General features: G+C 48.2%; 1 protein-coding gene across 1 annotated transcript in view; it reads right to left on the reverse strand.

Moving 5' to 3' along the window:
• The window catches only part of RAB3IP (RAB3A interacting protein), a 120,636-nt gene extending 115,740 nt beyond the window's left edge, over positions 1-4,896 (reverse strand). Inside the window, exon 1 of the mRNA XM_077468927.1 lies at positions 4,741-4,896. The gene's annotated coding sequence lies outside the window, so the exon portion shown is untranslated. The remainder of the gene's footprint in view (positions 1-4,740) is intronic.
• Between the last annotated feature and the right edge of the window lie 13,809 nt (positions 4,897-18,705).

Genomic DNA, 18,705 nt, shown 5'->3' on the forward strand with positions numbered 1-18,705 from the left:
TTACAACTGTACCTCCAGTAATGTTGTGTACCTCAATGCAAAAGGTGCAGCAAAGGATCTTACGGTGGTGAAACAGGACAGAAGTTGCAAGCGAGGATGAATTTGCACAGACATACCATCAAGGAACATAAAGAAGACAGTTTCTGCACACCTGTGGGCATCATTTCTCACAACCGGACCACACTATAGAAGATCTCAATGTTTTAGTTCTTAAAAGGGAATTTCAGAACTATCTAGGAAAACATTTGAACTAAGAATGATAATTTTTTTTGACACAAAAAATAAAGGCCTGAATTTAGATATAGGTTTCCTTACCCATTATACTAAAGTTTTACGACCCCTTCTGTGACTATAGCTCTGTCTTATCTCAGTAAGGCCCCTTTCAAACTGGGACGGTGCGGCCATCGGCGGTAAAGCGCCGATATTTTTACCGTCGTTTTAGCGGCGGTATGCGGCTGCTAGCAGGGTGGTTTTAACCCCCGCTAGCGTCCGAAAAGGGGTTAAAACTGCCCGCAAAGCGCCGCTTTGCCAGCGGTATAGCCGCGCTGTCCCATTGACTTCAATGGGTAGGAGCGGTTTAGGAGCAGCGAATACACCGCTCCTTTCACCGCTTCAAAAGATGCGGCTAGCAGGACTTTTTCACCGTCCTGCTAGCGCACCGCTTCAGTGTGAAAGCGGCCGTTTTTTTCAGGCGCTACATCGCTAAAAATAGCGCCTGTGTAGCGCCTGAAAAAACCGGCCCCTTTTACTCCAGTGTGAAAGCCGGAGGGCTTTCACACTGGAGCGGTGCGCTAGCAGGACCGCCTCAGTGTGAAAGGGGCCTAACTCTGCTGCTATCTTTATTACCATTGATTTGTATGTGTTTCTTTTTCTCTGTCTTTTTTTCCCTCTGAGATGTGTTTTTCTGGGGGTTTTAACATTCGGCTTAAAAATTTGTGAATCAGTACTGCTTGGATCTTGAAGAAGGGGACATACCCCGAAAGCTTTTAAAAAAAAAAAACTGCACCAAAAACACACCTTCCCATTGAAGTGCATTGAAAATGCAGCAAGAATGCATCCCGTTGTAGTTTTGAGTCACATGACCTACAAAATCAACACGGTAAAAATCAAGGCAAAATGTCAGGCGTTTTTGGCAGCAATTATTGGCACCTTTTTTTCTTTCATCACAACGCTGAATACAATGCTACAATTTTTCCACAGGTGACTGAAGAACCCCTTTAACTTTAAATTGGAACCTTAGCTCCAGTTACACTTGTGCGACTTAACACAAAATTACATGACAAATCGCAGTCCATATACTTCAATGGAAGCACTCCAAACCTATGCAACTTAAAAAGGGTGTGCCCCCCAAAGCTCAAACTCACATGCAGACGATTGTGTATGTATGTGATTGTGTGTATAATATTTATATTATATATTACACACATCACACACACACACACACACACACACGCCTATTGCAGAGTTGGTCGGTGGGAGATCTTTCCCATCTGCCCACTGGCACAGTGAAAAAGTGCATAAGCATTTCTCTTCAGGGATAGCTGATCAGAGAAAAATCTTTTCCAGCTCCCTGCCAGCAAACAAAGCGATAATGCTAATGTGCGTGGAGTGATTCGAGTGTGCCCAGGCACATCTGGCACACCCCTGTGCACAACTATAACAGCCATGTAAACTCTCAAAAGTTGCATGAAAGTTGCATCTTAAAAGTGGTTGTTAACTCACTCTGCTAACTTAATATAATCATCTTTGTTTCCTGGTGACGGGTGCTCCAGTCCCTGTGTTTTATAAAAAAAATAATGACAGCTATAACTGATTTCAGAGTGCTGCTCACGTGATCAGCCAGCTCTCTTCTCACCATCTGACAACAGCAGCGGGTGGGGCCGAGATTTTCCTGCTGACCTCAGTTGAGACAAGAGGAAGAGAGAGCTAGCCGGTTACGACAGCAACACTCTGAAATAAGGTATAGCCGGCATTTTTTTTTTTTATACAACACAGAGACAGGGGTACCTGTCATTATGAAACAAACAGGATTATATAAGATATTCAAAAGATATTTCAGCAGCGGGGGGAGGAAGGAGGTGGTCACTTGACGCATAGCAGACAGGCAGGGAGAGGAGCACAGAGGAGGAAAGGAGAGCTGCGGATGATGGAGGAATGTAAACTGACCACAATGTCAGGGGCTCAGCAGCCATAATACACCGTGGTCAGTTTTCAGAGGGGAGGGTATAGCCAGGCAGGATCAGCCAGGTTTTTTTTAGCTGATACAGAGGGGCCAAAATTACACAGCACAACCACTGTGCTGTATAACAATGCTTTAAAGGAACAGAATCTTTTTTTTCTCCCCTTTAGGGTAACATGCACTTCAATGTTATCAACGTGACAGTTGTGCAACAGTCAAAGTCAACAGCCAAGGTCGCACCCATCCAAACTTGCATCAAAGTCACAATGTAAATCTCACAGTTTGAAGTCAAACAAGTGTGAATGGAGCCTAAAGTTCTGCTGTTATTCACTGTGAGCTGGCAAGCTCTTTTATTGCAGAGGAGACAGGCAAGAAGTTGTACCAACCTGCTTACTCTCAGCATTCCATGGCATGTAAACTGAGCCACACATACGCAGCACAGCTTACAATAGCCAGCCTGATCCCTGTGTGTTGAGATGTCTCCTGCACGTGCACAGGGGTGACATCATCTTGAGCCAGCCAATGAAGATAGCCTAAAACCACCACACACAAGAAGATGCTGATGAGGGAGGGGGACTGTTGGAGGAAAGGAGTACAGATGCCTTTAGTTTGCTTCAAGGGTTGGTAAAGGCAATGTTTATTTTTCAAATAACAAACGTGCCTATACTTACCTACTCTGTGCAAAAGAATCGCACAGAGTGGCCGGGAAGCTCCTTTTTTTGGGTCCCCATCCGGTGCTCCTGCCGCCTCCTCTCTCTGTCCAGTGCCCCAATGGAAAGCCGCTTCCCATTGGGTCTCTGGTGCGCGCTCACCTACATCCATTGACACAGACAGCGGGACTCAGCCCCCCCCCCACTCTGTCATCACTGGCTTTGATTAACAGCACTCGAAGCCCCAGCAAGACCCAGAAGTGAGGGGAGGAACAATCTGCCGACGTGCCCGCCACTGGATCGAAATGGGCACCAGGTAAGTAAAGGGGGAGCTGAGGGGGCGAGGCTAACACTTAAACATTTTTTGCATCCTAAAAGTGGTTGTTAATGAATCCTATGAAAAAAAAAAAACACCTAGCAGTGACCAGCCCCCCTCAGTTTTACTTACTTGAGCCCTGGAACTTGATCCGGCAGGGACACGCTCTCTCTCTGCCCGGGGGTTCTCGGCTCAATTGAATAGATTGATAGCAACGCAGCCATTGGCTCCCACTGCTGTCAATCAAATACAATGACGCAGGTACCAGGGGCAGGGCCGAGTCCTGAATTTGGCCTCTATGGACGCAGAATGCTGGATTCGGGAGCACACCCACAAGGTATAAAGAAAAAAAAAAAGTGTAGCAGCACTTTTTCTTTATATCTATTTTGTGTGTATTTCACCTCTAGCAGCTGCTTAGTGACTCTTGGCCTAGCGCGGTATTCATCTCTTTTTTTTGCACCCACAAGGTAACTCCCTCAGGAGAGCGCTTCTCCTAGGGCAGTGATGACGAACCTTGGCACCCCAGATGTTTTGGAACTACATTTCCCATGATGCTCATGCACTCTGCAGTGTAGCTGAGCATCATGGGAAATGTAGTTCCAAAACATCTGGGGGTGCCAAGGTTCGTCATCACTGTTCTATGATGTGGGGGAGGAACTTCCGGGGGAACCCAGAACAGAAGGTTTGGGGCCACTCTGTGCAAAACAAGCTGCACAGTGGAGGCAAGTATGATGTTTGTTATAAAAAAATAAATAAAATAAAAAAACACCCTTACATTCACTTTAATGCAAGGAAAGTAAAGGCATTAAGGTAAAAATGATAAGACTTTACAACTCCTTTCAGGTTTTGAAATCACTTCCTTCTGTTATCTGCCGCTTAGGGACACTTTATTTGTCCTGATCGCTAGATATAAAAGTGAAAGAAAAAAAATTAAATAAAAAAAAAAAAAAAAATCGGAAAATCTTACTGCATTTCCAATCACTTTGGAGAGATTTGCTCTCACTTCCCGTTTCTACAGAACAGGAAGTAAAGGGAAATCTATCCAATGGGACGCAGATGGCTAAATAAAAAGCTGGAACTGCTCTGAAGCCATCCTACTGTATCCAGAATGAAAAGAGGTTTTGGATTTCGATGTGAAGATACAAACACAGGAGCAGTATTTGATAGGCAGGTTGCTGCAAGTGTATGGGAGAGAAGAGTGTCAGGCTAAGAAGACATGGTGTAAGTGGTGATCGGTTATTACTGATGATCGGAGCTGTCCCCTAATGTGAATATCATTGATAGATCACCTTGTGTGAACTCCTGTAATCGGCTCATGGTGGGGGGGGGGGGGGGGGGGGGGGGGCGGACTGGTGACAGGAGGCGCGCGCGCACACACACACACGGCTACAAGTTCAAGGACTCCAGGCGGACAATAGCTAGAGGGGACGGCTTATGTCTCACCCCACAGCACGGAATGTAAACATGGAGCGCCTGCAGCAGACTAGCAGCTCTCACACACAATGCCAGCTGCGCGTTCCCGCACCGACAGCAGCGGGCACGGCACCCCAACCCCCCAGCACTTCAATAGCACATAAGTGACCCCAGTAATTTACCTGTCTGAGAACAACGGCCAATAACAGCCACAGGAGCCCTCCCCGAGACCGCGCAGCGCGTTCCCCACAAAGGGAAGCAGGTGCACGGCACGACACCGGCTGGACACGCCTGCCTTACGTCATGGGGCACGGGCAGCCAATCAGAATACCGAACGCTGTTGCACCTGCGTCCGCACCGTCCATTGTTCCAATTGGAAAAGGCCAGGGAGAGTATGGCTGGCGTGACGTCGCTGGGTGACTGTGAGGAGGCGTGTGTGTGTGTGTGTGTGTGTGTGTGTGTGTGTGTGTGTGTGTGTGTGTAGCGGAAACGGGGAAGGAGAGTCAGTGCGCAGTACCATTCATCCTTCCCTCGTCACCTGTCTGTAAGGACATGGTATCATTCTAGAAAAATTGACATTTTTCACTGAGTGCATGGACAGTCCAAAATGCGGCTTCTCCTATGGGTATAGGTCACTCTATTCAGTGAGAAAAAGTAGAGCAAGCTACATGTTTCTACACAGACATGCACATAAAAGCCCAAAGAACATGGAAGTGACCTCAAAGGAAGCTTTAAAAAAAATGCACGGCCCTGTGTATGTAAAAATGCACAATAAGCACACCATTTCTGGTGTGAATGGGCCCTAAAAGCCCAAAGAAGACATAGGTGACCTCAAAGGACATGTACGCTTATGAAAAATGCAGCGCCAATGCGTTTATTGTTATACAGTATTTGTATAGCTCCAACAGTTTACACAGCGCTTTACAATATAAAAAGGATTCTTTACAGTGTAAAGAATGCACATCGCTTTGCATGCAAACAAATTTGCAATAAACACGCAGTTTGTGCTGTAAATGTCACACTTTGTACAAAACGAGAACGTTTGCATCTTTCTTTTCCTGCGTTTCAGCAAGTCACAGATAATGGGCTGCTCTATGCACAATAAATTGTGCCAATACGCTAACGCAGAGGGTTTTAGAGTGGTTGTAAACTCATCCTGTCCATTTTCTGCCATATAAAGCATTACTAAGCACTTAACGCGGACCTTCGGTCATTTTTTCATCTTTCTGTCTATTAAATATTCTGCCCTTGTTGTTTTAACTTTGGATAGTAAAACATTTTTTTCTGGCAGTAAATACAATGCAGTGAAAAGTAATTGCCCCCTAAACCTAAGAACTTGTTGTGCCACACTTGGTGGTAACAACTGCAATCAAGCATTTGCGATACCTGGCAATGAGTCTTTCACATTGCTGTGGAGCAATTTTGGCCCACTCTTCTTTGCAGAATTGTTTTAATTCAGCCACATTGGAGGGTTTTCCAGCATGAACGGCCTGTGTAAGGTCATGATACAGCATCTCAATTGGATTTAAGTCTGGGCTTTGACCAGGCCTCTCCAAAACCTAAATTTTGCTTTGTTTGAACCATTTGGAGGTAGACTTGCTGTTGTATTTCGGGTCATTGTCCTGCTGCATAACCCAAGTGCACTTGAGCTTAAGGTCACAAACTGATGGCTGGACATTCTCTTTTAGGATTTTCTGGTAGAGCTCAGAATTCATGGTTCCATCAATTATGGTAAGTTGTCCAGGTCCTGAAGCTGCAAAGCAACCCCAGACCATCACACTACCACCACCATGTCTGACTGTTGGTATGATGTGCTTGTTAGGAAATGCTGTATTCGTTTTATGCCAGATATAACGGGACACCCACCTTCCAAAAAGTTAAATTTTTGTCTCATCAGTCCACATAATATTTGCCTAAAAGTCTTGGGGATAATCAAGATGTTTTTTGGTAAATGTGAGATGAGCCTTTGTGTTTTTGGTCAGCAGTGGCTTTGGCCTTGGAACTGAACTCTCCCATGGATGCCATTTTTGTCCAGTCTCTTATTGTCGAATTATGAACACTGATCTTACCAGAGGCCTGCAGGTCTTTAGATATTGTTCTGGGTTCTTTTATGACCTCATGGATGAGCCGTCATCATAGTCTTGGAGTTTTTTGTAGGCCGGCCACTCCTGGGAAGGTTCACTGCTGTTCCAGGTTATCCCCATTTGTGGATAATGGCTCTCCCCATGGTTCATTGGAGTTCCAAAGCCTTAGAAATGGCTTTGAAACCTTTCCTAGACTGATACATTTTCATTACTTTGTTTCTAATCTGTTCTTGAATGTTTTTAGCTTGTGGCATGATGTGTGTTTTTTTTTTTTTTTGTGATCTTTTAGTGTGCGTCACTTTGTCAGACAGCTTTTATTTATGTGATTTCTTGATTCAACAGGTCTGGCAGTAATCAGGCCTGGGTGTGGCAAGTGAAATATTACTCAGCTTTCCAAAAAATTGTGATTAATCCCAGTTCATTCATGATTCAGCATGGGGGGGGGGGGGGGGCAATTACTTTTTAAAATAGGGCCAGGCAGGTTTGAACAGCCTTTTTCCCTTAATAAATTAAATAATAATGTAAAAAGTGCATCTTGGATTTACCCGGGTTATCTTTGTTTAATATTAAAATGTGTTTGATGGTCTGAATCATTTAAGTGTGAGAAATATTAAATATATTAATATTTAAAAAAAATATAATATATATACTGTGGCAGCACGCAGGTAAAATCACCTGGTTGTATTCAGGATGGGAAATATGTGTGTCCTAGATTCAGGCTTTATGCAGACTTTTACAATTAGAGGGGAAGAGTTAATGAGCCCAGCTGTAGTAAGTGGGCTCATTAAGGCCTCTACAAAAAACCCCAGCATGCATAGGGAGATGCTCCATCCTGGAACCAGTTGTGTGTATAGACTGGGGAGTCTGAGATCTGTTCTGTGCGGTGAGTTAACGCCTGTGTGGCAAACCCCTACAATAGCGACAGGGACTGGGCGCAGCACAAGGTTGCACCCAGTTGTTAGACAGGGAGTCTACGTGTGTAGTTAGAGGTCAAGCTGACCAGGATTTATTTTCTTGTTTTATTTTGTTTGGCTGTTTATGTATCACTGCATGTAGCAGAAATAAACCGGATCGTTTGTTTTTTTGAACCTACACCGCTGTCTGCTGTGCCTGACTTTGTGTTGTGAACCCATCCAGGGGGTCACACACACCCGCTACCGAGTTAACCCCTCACAGTTGGTGGAGAATTTTGGCAGTTTTTTTTTAAGGCCAGCATGGAGGAGATACTGAGACAGCTGGCTCTAGCCAATGCAAATCAGCAGCAAACAAATGCGGGTTTACAAAGGAGCCTTGCAGCTCAACAACAGACAAATGCAACTTTGCAGCAGAGTATGGAAGCTCAGCAACAAGCCCAGCAGCAGGCAAATGCAAATCAGCAGCAGGCAAATGCAAATCAGCAGCAGACAAATGCAACTTTGCAGCAGAGTTTGGAAGCTCAGCAACAAGCCCAGCAGCGATCTGAAGCCCGCTTCATAGACCTGTTGCAGAAGCAAGAGCAGAATTTTCAACAGCAAATAGAGACATTGATACAGCAACGTCCGCAGACCAATGAAGCAAGTGGGTACAATAATACCGCAACCTTTGGTGTGAGCCGTTTACTGACAAAAATGACTGGAGAGGATGATCCGGAGGTGTTTTTGACCACATTTGAAAGGACTGCTGAAAGGGAAAAGTGGCCTAAGGAGCAATGGGCTGGACTGGTGGCCCCTCTGTTAACTGGGGAATCGCAGAAAGCTTATTATGACCTAGAGCCTGACCAAGCAAAAGACTATGTGGTGCTAAAAGCAGAAATATTGGCACGGCTGGGTGTCACCCTGGCAGTCCGGGCTCAGCGTGTGCATAACTGGACTTTTCAGGTTGGAAAACCTCCCAGGTCTCAAATGTATGATCTCATTCACCTGAGCAGGAAGTGGCTGCAGCCAGAGATTTTGACCGCACCAAACATTGTGGAACGTGTGGTTATGGATCGTTTCCTGAGAGCTCTTCCTACTGCCATCCAAAAATGGGTAAGCCATGGAGACCCAGAAAATGCAGACAAACTTGTGGATCTGGTTGAGAGGTACTTGGCTACAGAGAACTTGACCACCTCTTCCAGGGACTCACGGACTTTCCCCCCTAAGACCAGATCATCCCCAGTGGTGGGTAAGATGACTCCAAGGGGTGAGGGTGGAGAGAGTGAGAGGGTGGGAGTTCTACCTAAGGTCTGGCGGGAGCAGCCCAGGAAGCCCATGCTGCAAGAGGCAGCGAAAAAGATTATTTGCTACCGCTGCCGGCAAGAGGGACATATTGCAGCCAATTGCCCAGTTGTGGATGAGCCTATGCAATGTGACTTTATAAGGGAGAGACGCCAGTCGCTGTTTGCGACAGTTGCATGCACTGCCATTCGGGGACCTGAGAAACATTTATGTAAAATGTGTATTAATGGTAGACATGTTGATGTGTTGCTGGATTCAGGTAGCCTGGTAACATTGATAAAAGCTGAATTAGTTACTACAGAGGTCTCTGGGAAGAACAGGGTGGCTGTTATTTGTGTACATGGGGACACCCGAGAGTATCCTGTAACTTCAGTGTTTTTTGAGACCCCCAAAGGTAACCTCTCTCATCAGGTGGGGTTAGTGTCTCACTTACCACATGATGCTATTGTGGGAAGGGATTTTCCAAAATTCTGGGAACTCTGGGATTGTCCTGAGCCCCCCACTGGTGCCCCTATAAACCAGGAAGATGACCAGAATTCCTCTGGGAGTGGTGAGGACTCTCCTGAATTTCCCTTGTCGGTATTGGCGGGGGAAACTCGAGAAACTGGGGAGGAGCCAACATCCTCAGATGAAAACATGCCGTCTGTGGAGATTTCGGATCTTGAGGTTCACAGGGAAAATTTTGCCACAGAACAGTTAAAAGACCCCACCCTAATAAAGGCACGGGAAAATGTGGTGAAAGTAGATGGCGAGTTAGTGAACCCAGATAAGACTTGCCCTTATCCTTACTTCACTGTGGAAAGGGACCTGCTGTATCGAGTGGCTCAAAGGGCAGAAGAAACCATTGAGCAACTTGTGGTGCCCAAACCTTACAGGAAGTTGGTGTTAGAATTGGCCCATGGGCACATTCTGGGAGGTCATCTGGGGACCGAAAAAACCAGAGAGAGGGTATTGCAGAGATTCTATTGGCCTGGGGTCATGAAGGAAACAGAAAATTATTGTTCCTCCTGCCCTGTGTGTCAGAAGTCGGCACCTATGCCACATTTCCATAACCCGCTGGTACCTCTTCCTATCATTGAGGTCCCCTTTGAAAGGATCGCAATGGATTTGGTAGGTCCGATAATGAAGTCTGCTAGGGGGCATCAGTACATTTTGGTTATATTGGACTATGCCACCCGTTATCCGGAAGCAATTCCTCTCCGAAATACCTCGGCCAAAACCATAGCCAAAGAGCTATCCCTTGTTTTTAGCCGCGTGGGTATTTGTAAGGAACTGCTTACGGACCAAGGTACACCCTTTATGTCCCGGGTTATGAAAGAATTATGCAAGTTGTACAAAGTGAAGCAATTGCGTACATCTGTGTATCACCCCCCAAACAGATGGGTTGGTTGAAAGATTCAACAAAACCCTAAAACAAATGTTAAAGAAGGTGGTGGATAGAGATGGAAAGAATTGGGATTGTCTAATACCCTATCTGATGTTTGCCATTAGGGAGGTACCCCAATCCTCTACGGGTTTCTCACCCTTCGAGTTGCTCTATGGGAGACACCCAAGAGGGCTGCTGGATATCGCCAAGGAAACTTGGGAAAATGAGAGTTCTCCTCACAGGAGTGTGATTGAGCATGTCGCCCTGATGCAAGATAGAATTGCACAGGTAATGCCAATTGTAAAGGAACATTTAACCCAGGCGCAGTTAGCACAGCAGAGAGTGTACAACCGTGGGGCCAAGACCCGTACTTTTTCCCCGGGGGATAGGGTCTTGGTGCTAGTCCCTACGGTTGAAAGCAAATTTCTGGCCAAATGGCAAGGTCCATATGAAGTAATTGAAAAAATTAGTGAGGTGAACTACAGGGTTAGACAGCCAGGAAGGCGAAAGCCGGAGCAGATCTATCACGTCAATCTGCTGAAAGCCTGGAGGGATAGGGAATCCCTAGTCGCAGAGACTTTGTCACAAGCACAGCCTAATTGCTTAGTTCCTGAGGTTGGAATAGCAGACACCTTGTCGAAAGCCCAACAACAGGAGGTTAAAGAGTTTGTACTTCGTAACAAAGAGATTTTCTCTGAGCTTCCGGGACAAACATCTGGCATAGAGCATGACATTATCACCCCGCCAGGAGAAAGGGTAAAACTAAAACCTTATAGAATACCAGAGGCCCGACGGGAGGCAATACGTGGGGAGGTTCAAAGGATGCTGGAATTGGGTGTGATAGAGGAGTCCCAGAGTGACTGGTCCAGTCCTATCGTACTAGTGCCCAAACCTGATGGGAGCTGGCGGTTTTGTAACGATTTTAGACAATTAAATAAAGTTACAAAATTTGACACCTACCCCATGCCACGTATAGATGAGTTGATCGACCGGCTGGGAACAGCCCGATATATGACAACTCTTGATCTCACCAAAGGGTATTGGCAAATTCCCCTGGCCGAGTCGGCCAAGGAGAAAACTGCGTTTGTAACCCCAGATGGGGCATTCCAATATAAGAGAATGCCGTTTGGGTTACAGAATGCACCGGCAACATTCCAGCGGAAAATGGATAAGATTCTGAGGCCCCACCAGAAATATGCTGCAGCTTACCTGGATGATGTGATTATCCATAGCACCGACTGGGTCTCACATTTGCCAAAAGTACAAGCAGTCCTAGACTCTATCCGAGAAGCTGGGTTTACGGCCAATCCAAAGAAGTGTACGATTGGACAGGAGGAGGCCAAATATCTTGGGTACACTATTGGGAGGGGGGTGATAAAACCCCAAGTCAATAAAGTCGAGGCCATACAGAGTTGGCCACGTCCCAACAGCAAGAAACAGGTACGAGCCTTTCTGGGAATCGCTGGCTATTATCGACGATTCATTCCCCATTTTGCTTCTCAGGCTGTGCCCCTCACCAACCTGACAAAAGGGAAAGAGTCGGTCATGGTTAAATGGTCCCCAGAGGCTGAGGAAGCATTTCAGTCCTTAAAAACAGCCTTATGTAGCCAGCCAGTGTTGTACTCACCAGACTTCTCTAAGGACTTCGTGGTACAAACTGATGCATCAGACGTTGGGTTAGGAGCAGTGTTATCCCAGGTCTGGAACGGGGAAGAGCACCCAGTCATTTACCTCAGCAGGAAGTTGAAGTCCCATGAGGTAAATTACGCCACGATTGAGAAGGAATGTTTAGCAGTGAAGTGGGCTCTAGATTCCCTTCGGTACTATCTGCTAGGTAGGCACTTTGACCTGGTGACTGATCACGCTCCTTTAAAGTGGATGGCTCAGAACAAGGAGACCAATAGAAGGGTAAATGGGTGGTTTCTGGCCCTACAGGAATTTAACTTTACAGTTAAGCATCGCCCTGGTGTTAAAATGGGGAATGTGGATGCTTTGTCTCGGATACATGCGTGTCTGGCCGCTTGTGTTACAACCCCAAGGTTGAAACAAGAGGGGGGGGTATGTGGCAGCACGCAGGTAAAATCACCTGGTTGTATTCAGGATGGGAAATATGTGTGTCCTAGATTCAGGCTTTATGCAGACTTTTACAATTAGAGGGGAAGAGTTAATGAGCCCAGCTGTAGTAAGTGGGCTCATTAAGGCCTCTACAAAAAACCCCAGCATGCATAGGGAGATGCTCCATCCTGGAACCAGTTGTGTGTATAGACTGGGGAGTCTGAGATCTGTTCTGTGCGGTGAGTTAACGCCTGTGTGGCAAACCCCTACAATAGCGACAGGGACTGGGCGCAGCACAAGGTTGCACCCAGTTGTTAGACAGGGAGTCTACGTGTGTAGTTAGAGGTCAAGCTGACCAGGATTTATTTTCTTGTTTTATTTTGTTTGGCTGTTTATGTATCACTGCATGTAGCAGAAATAAACCGGATCGTTTGTTTTTTGAACCTACACCGCTGTCTGCTGTGCCTGACTTTGTGTTGTGAACCCATCCAGGGGGTCACACACACCCGCTACCGAGTTAACCCCTCACAATACATAAAAAAATTAGGAAGGGGGCAAATACTTTTTCCCAGCACTGTACCTTATACAGCCCACTTCCTGTTTCTTGTCCGGTCACTTTGCCAGGAAGGGAGGGGGGATGAGTCATAAGAGGGCCAATAAGAGCTACAGAGCCGGAGGTGTGTGTCTGTGTAAATCCAGGAAGGGAATAGGTAGCAGCTTTAGCTGCCCACAGTTAAAGTGGATGCAGCCAGACTTGGTGGAGGGAGATTTCTGCAGCATATTTGGCAAGTACAGAATCACAGTATATATAAAATATTATGCAATAATATGCAAAGTGGTTGGAGGGAAGCTTCTGAATGGCAAAGATGTTTCTCTTATATTCACTGACCAACACAGCTCCTCTCTGTACAAAGTGGGTTTGTTAGCCTGCCACTAGGAGAAACTAGGCAAAATTGTAACACAATACACAGAATTGTCAGTAATGCCCAGGGGGCAGACCCTGTGCTAACAACCCTCTCTGCTGCCCTAGCAGCTTCAGTTTTAATTTGCCTAGTGAAGGAGAATGACCTAGGAACCCTGCGGGCCCTTCGGTGCATTTTTTTTGATGCAGGACTTATGCATTTGCGCAAGATGAATGATCCTGTGATCTTCTATCAACTGCCGGCTGGGTGACAGGCTGGTTAAGTTATCCTTGTATTCCCCCCAGTCCGGCCATCGAGCGTGTGCAAGTCACAGCTACGGCTAGGCAGGCCACGACATACCTCAGCTCCAGAGGTGGTCGGTGAGCTTCAATGCTTCGGGGTATACATATGACCGGGCTACTGATGTCTGGATCACAGTATACCGAGGCCAGCAGCCACCCTGTAACTGTGCAGGAGTGGGTCTGTGATGGAATGTCTCCCAGCTCTTCAGGACTGGTAAGTACGGCTCTCCCTGCTTCAGTGGGGTTGAGCAGCTGGGCATTCCCTGGGAGGTTGATTCGGGGGCCACCTTACTTCCTTCTCTTCTCTCTCACGTCCCTATCTTCCCTCCTCCCCCCCCCCCCCCCAGGGGGGGGGGGGGCGGCTGCATGTGTCTGCTGTGCGGTGTGTATACAGGGGATCGCTGGGTCTCTCACCTGTATGGGGTCTGTGCGGTTAGCGATGGTCTTGGTTCCGGGTTGGGGGTCCCAAAAAGGTGCCTGTGGAGGTATTTTGCTGTGTTTTAGGCAGCACTGTTCTGTGCTGTGGTTTTCACTTTTCACTGCATGGCGCTGTCCGGCGGACATTTTGGATGGGAGCAGAGCAGGTTCCCCTTGTGAGCTTCAGCGGCCATTTTCTGTAGGTTTTCCCTATTCAGATAATTGGCGGCCATTTTCTTGAGGTCTGAGCACTTTTTTTTCACCGCAGCTCTCTAGTGACGGCATGCCATGTGCTATCATACACTGTTTCCTGTGTATACAGGACACTGAGCGACCATTCCCTGAACGCTGGTGCAAGCTCTGCAGATCGGTTCAGCGCTCTTTTCTACTGCTGCTGCCGACACAGCCTCTTCACTCTGCACTTGGGTACCCTCCTGGGGACTACAGGCACGGCTAGTAACCGACACAGAACGCCTCAGGGTGATGAGTCTTGTGCTAGGAGCCCCCCCAGCCAGCGGCAGCAGGAGGGTGGGACCTTCACTGTCCTAAGTCCCCTTTCAGGTGGCAGACAGGGTAGGGTCAGCATGGCTTCAGAAACTGATGTTTCTTCCCCCGAAATCCAGGCTATTGCAACCGGGTCACCTGCGGATGACTCTGTGCCCATGGACACCCTGACAGCGGTCCTTAACTCATTTGTTGCTAAAATAGAGGCAGTGCGTGGAAGGAAAGGTGCGCTAAAAAGGCCCCTGCCCCCCCCCCCGTCTTCTGGGGAGAGCTCTGATGCAGACTTGGGCCCTGCTGCGGCTGGTGACCCCTGCTCTGACCTATCAGACGAAGCTGATCAGGACCATTCAGACAGAGAGGATGATTCCCCGTCCAGGTCCGGGCACGACAAAGTGCTGGTTGGAGCACTTATCACAGCTGTGTGTGATACCCTGAAGATCCAGGAGCCAGCGGATCCCTCTGCTGATGTATCAGTCCCCTTTGGGTCCCGCAAGCCAGAACGTAAACCTAAGGTGTTCCCGTATTTGACTTATTTTGACAAGTTCATCTACAGGGAATGGGGTCAGCCGCAAAGGACCCCAAAAACATGGTGGTGCGTTACCCCTTTGAGGAAAATCTTCTCAAGAAATAGTCGGCTCCTCCGGTCGTGGACCCCCCAGTATCCAGGTTAAATAAAGTAACCACGATCCCGGTAGAGGGGACTCCTGCATTCAAGGATCCCATGGACAGGAAGGCCGAGGCAGTGGCTCGTTCCTTGTTTACAGTTGTGGGGTCCGCCATACGACCAGTACTGGCATCTGCACTTGTGTCACAGACACTGACTGAGTGGGCAAAACGTTTGCACCTCGTATTGGGAGAGCAGAAGGCTTCTCCTGTCTGTGTAGAATTGGCAAACCAACTAGTGCAAGGCCTCAAGTACGTTTGTGACGCGTCCCTGGATACCCTCCCTTTGTTATCCAGGGCCTCAGTGTCAGCTGTGGTGCTGCGGCGCCTGATTTGGTTAAAATGCTGGTCTGCTGACCAGGCATCTAAGAAAGCCCTGACGGATCTTCCCTTCCTTGGCGACCGGCTCTTTGGAGCCTCATTGGATGACATTATTAAAAATGCCACCGGTGGTAAGAGTACCCTACTCCCGCAAGCCAGGAAGCCTGAGGAGCCACGCCGCAGGCAAGGACCCTCTTTTTCCGCTCACAAACGGCTTTTTCGTCTGACCGGGGCTTCAGCGAAGCGTCCCCAGCCCGACAGGTCGGCCAAGGACGGACAAAGGCATCCCTGGCATCGCAAGCCTAGCAAGCCTGCGACAAAAAGTGCTACCGCATGAAGGTCTGCCCCCACCCATGTCTCTGGTGGGGGGTCGCCTTCGGGAGTTTGCAGCCCGGTGGTCCTCCCGATTATCCGACCAATGGGTCTGCAATCTGATTTCCACAGGCTACAAGATAGAATTTCTCTCTTGGTCGCCAAACAGATTCTTCCCCTCCAGCATACCCGTGTCCCCGGTTCGCCGGGAGGCCCTGTTGGGGGCGGTAAGGGACTTGCTGAGTCGAGGGGTGATTGTACCAGTTCCGGAATCGGAACGCTTCCAGGGATTCTACTCAAATCTGTTTGTGGCTCCCAAGAAGGAAGGGGTATGTCCGATCTTGGACTTAAAAGCCCTCAATCACTTTATAAAAGTTCAGCGTTTCAGAATGAAATCAGTTCGCTCAGTAGTCGCTGCACTCCATCAAGGGGACTCCCTGGCACCCTTGGACATCCAGGATGCATATCTGCACATACCCATATGCCTGCGGCATCAAAAGTTTCTGCGATTTGCAGTTGGCGAAGTCCACTATCAGTTTGTGGCTCTTCCATTTGGCCTGGCATCAGCCCTCCGAGTCTTTACCAAGGTATTGGCTCCAGTTTTGGCGACAATGCGGGATCGTGATCGTGGGATATCTAGACGATCACCTCCTGAGCGCATCTTCCGCCTCAGAGTTGGAGGAGGATGTTGCGATCACCATGCAGACTTTGCAAGAATTTGGGTGGTGGTTGAACCTAAAGAAGTCGGTGGTTCTACTGACCCAGCGTCTGGAGTACCTAGGCTTGCTGCTGGACTCCAGGAAGCAAGAGTCTTTCTCCATTCAGACAAAGTGCAGACCCTCAGGGCCGTGATAAAACTACTGTGGAATTGCGAGCGGACGTCACTTCGCCTTTGCATGCGAGTCCTGGGACTCATGGTGGCTGCCTTCGAGGCCGTGCCGTATGCCCAGTTCCAAACCAGGGTCTTGCAGAAAGAGATTTTGTCAAAATGGGACAAATCTCCATTGTCCCTGGATCGCTCGATCCAGGTGAGCCAGTCAGTCAGAGACTCCTTGATATGGTGGCTGAGATCCCCGGTGATTCGGTCAGGAAAGTCATTCCTACCTCTACAACGGACGCCAGTCTATCCGGCTGGGGTGGAGTGATGGGCGTTCAGTCGGCTCAGGGCCTCTGGTCGATTGGTAGAATCCAAGTTGCCGATCAATCTGCTCGAATTGAGAGCGATGGTTGTTGAGTCTTCAAGGGCGTCCGATCAGGATACAGTCAGACAATGCCATGGCTGTGGTGTACATAAATCACCAAGGGGGAACAAGAAGCTCAGCCCTGCATACTTCGGTGGGCAGAACGTCACGTACCGGTCTTGTCAGCCATTTACATCCCGGTGGTGGAATATTGGCAGGCGGACTATCTGAGCCACCAGATGCGGGACCCAGGAGAATGGGCATTGCACCCGGAGATATTCAGGCAGCTGTGCCTGAAGTGGGAAACACCAGATGTGGATCTATTAGCCTCCCGTCTCAATTGGAAGGTGCCAAGATTAGTGTCCAGGACAAGAGATCCGTGGGCAGACGCGTCAGACGCACTGGTGGCTCCGTGGGATCAGTACCAGCTGATCTACGCCTTTCCTCCACTGAAACTGTTGCCACATCTGCTTCGCAGAGTGAAAGCCGAGGGGATTCCAATAATCCTGGTTGCCCCAGATTGAGCTCAGCGGCCCTGGTACGCGGACTGGGTGCGTCTGGTGGCAGACTCTCCCTGACGACTGCCGTTGCGAGAGGACCTCCTATCTCGAGGTCCAATCTTTCATCCTGCTTTACTATCACTGGCTTTAACGGCATGGCTATTGAGAGCCAGGTGTTGAGGTACCGGGGTCTGTCGGACTTGGTGATCCCAACTATGTTGAGGGTGAGGAAATCTTATTCTCGGAAGATATACCATCATAACTGGAAGGCCTACATCTCCATGTGTGAGGAGAACGGATGGCATCCGCGTTCCTTTTCCATTTCCAGGATCCTGCTGTTTCTCCAGCAAGGAGTTGACCAGAGATTGGCATTAAGCACCATCAAAGGGCAAATTTCAGCTTTGGCTGTCTTTTTTCAACGACCCCTGGCATCGCACTCCTTAGTGAGTACCTTCGTTCAGGAGGTACGACATGTTTGAGAATATCTGGGAGATTCCCCTGTTGACTCTTTCCCAGAAAGTGGTCTTTCTAGTGGCCATTACCTCGGCCATGAGGGTTTCAGAGTTGGCGGCCTTGTCTTGCAAGTCGCCTTATCTGGTCATCCACAGGGATCAGGTGGTGTTGCGTCTGCAACCATCTTTTCTACCGAAGGTGGTCTCGTCCTTTCATATCAATGAGGACATTGTATTACCATTGTTGTGTCCTAAGCCGAAGCACCTCAAAGAGGTGGCCCTTCACGCTCTTGACGTGTCTGCCACGGCTCCCTTTCGGAAGTCAGACTCACTGTTTGTTTCGGTGGCTGGTCCAAAGAAGGGTATGGCGGTCTCGTTGGCCACCATTTTCAGGTGGATCAGACAGATTGTAGTACAATACTACGCCTTGAAGGGGCAGGTGCCCCCCTTTCCTGTCACGGCCCACTCTACAAGGACAATCGGAACATCTTGGGCCTTCCGACACCAAGCGCCGGTCGCTCAGGTGTGTAAGGCGGCGACCTGGTCGTCTGTCCATACGTTTACCAAGTTCTACAGGGTAGACATCAGTGCATCGGCTGATGCCTGTTTTGGCCACAAAGTTTTGCAGGCGGCCGTGTAGTTGCAATAATTGTGCAAACTTGTTTTCCTGTTTTTTTGATAAAAACGCAGTACTGTTGTGTTAATGCACTGTTGCATTATTTCCGCAATTGGTTGTGGTCTTGGGGGTCACTCCTGTTGAGGATACCCGGTTACGTGGTGGTGTTTTTTTCCACACACTGCTGTTTTTTTGTGGGTTTAGTTTCACTAGTTCCCACTTGCCATGGTGGATGAAGTTTTTATGCTGTTTTTTTCCCACCCCTCGTTTGGCACTG

Source organism: Lithobates pipiens, unplaced genomic scaffold, assembly GCF_037356315.1.
Source record: "Lithobates pipiens isolate NorthernLeopardFrog02 unplaced genomic scaffold, aLitPip1_a1.2 Scaffold_8, whole genome shotgun sequence".
Lineage (NCBI taxonomy): Eukaryota > Metazoa > Chordata > Amphibia > Anura > Ranidae > Lithobates > Lithobates pipiens.